Source organism: Neoarius graeffei, chromosome 17 (genome assembly GCF_027579695.1).
Source record: "Neoarius graeffei isolate fNeoGra1 chromosome 17, fNeoGra1.pri, whole genome shotgun sequence".
NCBI lineage: Eukaryota > Metazoa > Chordata > Actinopteri > Siluriformes > Ariidae > Neoarius > Neoarius graeffei.
Window position 1 is genome coordinate 65,011,213 of NC_083585.1, and position 7,083 is coordinate 65,018,295.

The 7,083-nt window shown below is 44.6% G+C and overlaps 1 pseudogene; it reads right to left on the reverse strand.

Annotated features, from left to right (window-relative positions):
* Window positions 1-326: 326 nt before the first annotated feature.
* LOC132901271 (zinc finger BED domain-containing protein 4-like) lies at window positions 327-3,425 on the reverse strand (annotated as a pseudogene).
* Window positions 3,426-7,083: the final 3,658 nt, after the last annotated feature.

Below are 7,083 nucleotides of genomic sequence, written 5' to 3' on the forward strand. Positions count from 1 at the left end.
CCAGGCTCAGCAGTATGTCTTATAAAGTTAACTGAAAACCTGAACAAATAAATAGCTCCCTGAAGCTTTTCTACAGTAAATTATGTTTTCCAAAATTTCAATATAACTGAAATGTTATTTTATCTTTCACTTGTCTTTGTTTTAAGTTCAAACAGAAACCTAAAGTGCAGGGAGTTCCCAGGGTCAGCAGCAGCATCTCTTATAAAGTTAACTGAAAATTTAAATAAATAAATAAATAAATAAATAACTTCCTGAAGTTTTATAAAGTAAATAAAATAAAGTTAAATAAAATCTGCACAGAAATGTGAATCAGTTAGTAGTCCCAATTAGTAGTCCCATTTGAGCAGCACCAGATTGTGGTGCAAAAAGCAGAGTTGTTCAGCATGCTCTCCAGTGAGACAGCTTCTCTTCCTCTCATAAATTGCAGAGACTTCACTGAAGACTCGCTCACTTGGGACTGATGAGGGTGGTGCACAAAGAAACTTTCTTGCTTGTTTCGCAAGTAGCTTGAAGCGCCCTTGATTCTGTCTCCACCACTGGAGTGGGTCCCCTTTCCGCCTGTCGATCACTGGCTCCTTGAGGTACAGATGTAGCTCATCCTCAATGCAGCTACTGGCCAGCAGGTCACCAGTGTGGGGTGCCAGCAGAGAACTGAACATATCAACACGGCTGCAGAAGGATGTGTGTTCTCTCCGTTGCCTTTTGTGGATGTTTCCATCATTCTCGTGTGTCCCATATGCAGCTGCCTGCTCCTCCACACTGGCCTCCTCTGCAGCAGCCTGGTCCTCCATACTGTCTCCTTCTGTGGCAGCATGCTCCTCTCGAGTGGTCTGTTGTGTGGCAGCGTCCTCTTCCTCTTTCAACCTTTCTTTGGCCTTGCTCAATCAGACCCTCCAGGATTTTGCGATGTTGCGATTTGCAACTTCAACACAAATTCAGCCAATCCCCGCGAATTCAGGGTGGTGTTGCAATTATATCCAATCACCGCAACTTTCCTGCAAATTTGACCAATCGTTGGCGTCGTCTTGAGGTGACGTCAACAAACTACCTTCCACCTTACTTCCGTGTATACGTTCAAGAGAAGCAGCATGTGCACAGTGTTGCCAGATTGGGCGGTTTTAAGTGCATTTTGGCGGGTTTTGAACATATTTTGGGCTGGAAAACGTCAGCAGTATCTGGCAACACTGCATGTGCGAGTCAGTGTTTATATAGGCTTAAATTATGTTACTGAAAGTTTATTGTGTTTACAGTGAAGGACTGTCTGCACTTTACATTATTTTTTTACTTAATACAATAAATTAATGGATGCCAACATTTTTGCCAAAATGGTATTTTATTTTCCATTGTTTAGGCAGCTTCAGCATCATACCGTGAGCTTCTGTTCAAATTGTTTTTTTTTTCTTCTATGAAGCCTGAGCCATTTATTTTATTAGTTTATAATTATTGTTTAATTTAGTCTTCAGGAGAGACTGCCTGCACACAGTACTAGTATTAATAGTTTTTTTTCTTACATGAAAGCTGAGGCATTTATATTATATTTTAAGGTAACTTAATGTTGTGCTGTGAGGTTCTATGCACTTTAACTTTTGAACCAACAGGTGCATTTGGATAAGTAAAGCCTATTTTTATGCATTTTTGTAGTCCTGGTAATCTTTTATATTGGTAAAGTTGTTTATAGGACCATTTCTCAGTGTCTTTGTTTTTTTAATCAATAGTTTTTCAGTAATAACTTAATATTTAACATCTCATCTCATTATCTGTAGCCGCTTTATCCTGTTCTACAGGGTCGCAGGCAAGCTGGAGCCTATCCCAGCTGACTACGGGCGAAAGGCAGGATACACCCTGGACAAGTCGCCAGGTCATCACAGGCCTGACACAGACACAGACAACCATTCACACTCGCATTCACACCTACGGTCAATTTAGAGTCACCAGTTAACCTAACCTGCATGTCTTTGAACTGTGGGGGAAACCGGAGCATCCGGAGGAAACCCACGCGGACACGGAGAGAACATGCAAACTCCGCACAGAAAGACCCTCGCCGGCCACGGGGCTCGAACCCGGACCTTCTTGCTGTGAGGCGACAGTGCTAACCACTACACCACCGTGCCGCCCAATATTTAACATATCACTCAATTTTAATCACAAAAAGAGAAAATCACAACAATTTCTCGCAACTTTCACTTCCTCCCGCAATGTAATCGCAACAAAAACCTAAAAAACACCACAACTTTCATCGCAATTTTTTGGAAAACCCCCCGCAACAGACATTTTAGCCCGCAACAATCACAAAAAAGGCCCGCAAAATCCTGGGGGGACTGCTCAATGTCGTGGCAGAGGAGAATGCATGACTCTTATAACGAGGATCTAAGAGACAAGCCAGCACCACAGTTTTTGTGTCTTCTACTTTTGAGAAACGCTTGTCCAGGCTCTCCCTCATGGCTTGCCTGAGCGTTCTGATGCCTTTTGTGGAGGGCCCCTCATCTTGAAGTAGCATCTTCAGCACAGTCAGGCATGGAATGATGCAGGATGCTGATGAGTTGCTGTGGCTCACCTGAAGTGTCACTTCCTCTATTGGGAGAAGAGTTTAAATTAAATTGGACACAAGGTCCCACTGGTGAGCAGTGGGACCTCCAAATCCTCCATGTTCACCACAGTAGATGGTAATCACACGCTTTTGCTCCAGCATTCTTTGGAGCATGTGAAGCGTTGAGTTTCACCTCGTTGGAACAGCCTGGATTATGTTGTGCTCTGGCAGGCCAAGTTCTCTCTGAATGTCTCGCAAACGCTGTTTGGCCAGAATGGAGTGGTGGAAATGTGTGGCACACTTCTTAAGTATTGTGATGACATCTGTGATGGCTCTTTGACTTGACAGACCATCATTCACCACAAGTTGCAAGGTGTGCGATGTGCAGCTGAGGTCTGGGAGTTCAGCGAGCCTCATTCCCTTCACAATATTTGCTCCACTGTCTAGAAGCACTAGTGCTACACGGTCTTTGCTTATCTTCCAGTCCTCAAGCATACTGAGGAATGTCTCTTTCAGGTATTCCCCAGTGTGGGACCCATGCACCGCTCGTGTTTAAGACGACCTGCTTTCTTATCCATTCAGCATCAATGAAATGGCATGTCAGGCTCATGAGAGACTCTGTCACACCAGACCAGCAGTCTGTGGTGAAGGAGAGAGAGTAGCCAGCATTATCAGGTTGAATCAGGGTTTTGATCTTGTCCACAACCTTGTGGTGAACTTCTTGCAGCTTTTCAGTTCGGTAATACTTGTCACTTTCCAGAGCATATTGTGGCTCTGCTGCAGCCATCAGGAGCTTAAAGCCAACATCAGACACCACCGTGAATGGTTGGTTGTCAGTGACTATCATCTCTATGACTAGTTTGTCCATTAGTTTCAACCTGTCATCGGAGTTTGTCCACTTTCTTTGTTTCTGAAACATGTCCTCTATTGTTGGCTGAGATGAAGTTGCCTCATCCTGATGAGATTCAGATCCCTGTTTCTTCTGTGCCGTTTCATACAACTCAGGGTGGTGAATCCTAAGATGGGACCACAGGTTTGAAGTATTTTTGTTTTTTCCCATTGTTGCTCCCATGCTGACACCTTCATTGCATGTATTACACACTGCCTTCCCTGGTGTTGGCTGGGTGTAATACATCCATACTGCACTCTTAAACCTAGGTCTATCCATCTGCAATAAGGGTTTGAAAAAGAGAGTGAGTTAAAAGTGGGGCCATATGCTGACGTGCTCAACTCATCATGCTTAATTTATTACAGCATTTGGGAAGCTTGTAGTTGATTTTATTATGTAAATGTTATATTTTAACAACATGTGATAGCAGGGACCCTGTCATTCAAAACTAGGCTGCTACATTACGAACAATGTATGTTACTATAGCTGAAAAAAAATAGTACAATAGCAATAGGAGAGACTGTTCATCCCTGAACACCATGCAGTTCATTCATGTAGGCTTTATGATGCATTATGGTATGTCTTAAGTCTTGAACAGCAATATTCTGCTCCTCTCTACAAGAAACTATCAAAGACAGCTTCTTCAGGACACACTTTATCTAACAATATGCCATTTTCTGCTGCTTGGGATCTCTGTATCAACACAGAAAAAGGTAAAGTAAAATAACTTGGTAGTTTAACAGTCATTATTGCCCTTCAGTTTTCTGTCAGACAGACAGTGATTTGCTGTCAGTTTATGCAGCTTCTCATGTGGCACGCACACACACACACACACACACACACACACACACACAGACACACACACTATTCTCTACCATAACAGACATGGCTCTGCATTGTTAGTTTGCTGAGCGTCTGCCAGAGGAGAGCACGGGCCGGTGGGCTAACATTATGCTAAAAGCTAATTAGCCTTCACCTCTATGTGCTTCCCTGCAACAAAGCTGGACTGAATTGAGTTCATTAGGTTTTTTACACTCTCTCCCTCTCACTCAGACTGTAGCTCTCACACACTCTCACTCACACACACACACACACATCACGGACTATTTCCATATCGATATTATCAGCAACCTTGTTTCAAGTGATTAACAGACACATCTGGAGGGACTGCGAGCAGCAAAGCTGCCGCTTATGTTTATATAATGTTATTGGGCTCACAGTAACGTTACTAGTAGTTGTGAGTTGTAGAGGACTAGGATGTTTATTCCAATTTTGGGAGTCTGCTGCTTTAACTTACCTTCGAAACATCAATCTGCTCTCCGGAGGTTCGACACTCAGCAAAACTTGCTCCTCTCCGCCATGTGCGATCTTTCACTGCTGATTGGCTGTTACCCGTGCTGTGTAACCAATCAGATGGCTCTTCGTGTAACCAATCAGATGGTGCTGTGGGTGGTACAATGCTCGAGCCAGAGCAGTGACTGCAGATAGAGAGGCGCGGCTGCATCAGAGCCAAAATAACCCAGTTTTAAAATGATCTCTTATCGGCCCTCAGATTAAAAAAGAAGGCCGATGCCGATATGCTTCTAAATGCTGAATATCGGCGCCGATAATTGGCCTGGCCGATAATCGGTCTATCCCTATAAGGAACACTGTTTGGTTTGGGATTTTCATTCTGGTGGCTGTGTCGTGCTGATCGTATGACATCAAGACTTCAGTTTTTGGAGTGTTAACAACCCACCGATTACCAGCTCTCTCTACTCTAGTTTCCATATCCTCGTCCTTTGCGGACATTTGACCTACACACTTTTGTTCGGGCGCTTTTGCCCTCAAACCACACAGGCGATCTGTAGTGTCTCTAATGAATGGGTTGCTTGGGCAGACCCAGTGGATATCTTTAGTGGAGGTGCACATCTCTAGGTTGGGAATAAAGTAGACAGAGGGGTTGTCATCATGGAATGCTATCATGGGTGGTGTCTGTATGTGTATACGGACATTGTTTTTCCAGAAACCCACGTTGAGGACAGATTTGAGTCTATATATGTTGTTTTTCTCAATAACGGGTAGGTTAAGCATGAATCCTATCTCTAAGTCTTGTGGATTCACAAAGATGGGAATAGCACTGCCAAGATTATAGGCCAGGTGTATTTGAGATGAATACACATTAGTAGTAGTAGCGGATTTTAGTATTTTATCTACCATGCTAAGGGGTATCAGATACGCTGGGATTTTACCACTACTCAGAGTGCTAATTGAGCTGCTAACTTCTCTAAGCAGGTCTTGCATCAAATCCCTTACCACCCGGACGTATTTGATCTCGCTCTTGATTATTTCGGCCAACTTGTCTACGGCATGCACAGTGTTATGGATTAGAGCAGAATGAATGTTAACAGTTAGTATAGTTCCCTGCAGGGTTTTGCCTAAGCCCTGCAGCTCCTCCTGTTGAGAAAGCAGTTTCTCTCGGATCTCCGGCATTTCCTCTTTCAGAATGCTAACTTCTTTTTTCACCGCACTCAGACTGACTGAGTTGGCTGCAGAGAGACCAACAGAGAACAAGGACCCAATGGCAGATGCAGCAGTAAGTAAACCCCCGAGGAACCTTTTCTGACGTGTTTTGCCACTCAGCTCTTCCTCAGTGACTAAGAATTTTTGTAACTGCTCCAGCATGTGGATAGTGGTGCATTTAGCGTGTTCAACTGTATTCCAGATCTCGCCATTTGGTCTGTTATCATCGGTCGATTGTGGTAGTGACTTGAGGTGTTTACGGTATACGTCCCATGGGTCTAGTCGGGCGTATACTCGAGTGTGAATGTGGCAGTTCGTAAGGAGTCCAGGAGCCTCCTGCAGGATGATGCCAGCTGGGGGGCCAGGCTCCACCACCTCACTTGACTGACTCAGTTGTAGGGTGAGGAGGATGCACAGGATCCTGAGGGAGTCCATTCTGTAATGTACAGAAGGGTTATTACTTTATTGGGTTGGTAAATGTGACTGGGAATGTTAGTGTATGCTTATGGGTGAGTGTGGCGTACAAGCTAGGTGGACAGGATGGGCCTAACTGTCGTCCACCCCCTTTTGGAGTGAGGAGTGTTCAAAAGGCTTGATTCGATTGCTATGGACCCATCAATATGAGGGCGTTTGATTAGGCCTGGATGTCCTAATGCAATACGCGACGGGGAACAGTTTTCCCACAGTCGAAAGGTCTCGACCAGGGTGGTAGGAACTTCTTTGAGATTCGGTTGTAGTAGGTCTTTTGTCCTTCTACGCTCGTTTCGAGATTCTTTTGGGCCCATGCAAAGGTTGATTGTAGGTGGCGTTGTAAGTCGGCAACATATTGATGTGTGGTGCATGCAGTTGCGATGCTCATGTCCTCTGGTCTGTACAGGAGATGCAGTGGGAGAACCATCTCCTGCCCAGTCATCATCTCAAAGGGTGTGACTCCAGTGGTGCGATGAGGGGTGGACCTAATGGCCATTAGCACCAAGGGAAGTTTCACATCCCAATCTTTACCATGGTGGGTGACATACTTCTGCAGCATGCTCACAATGGTTTGATTGGCTCGTTCAACCTGACCAGAGGATTGAGGGTGGTATGCGATATGGAATTTCACCTCAATGCCTAACATGTTCCACAGCGCAGCCATTACACCAGCAGTGAAATGGGTGCCTTTGTC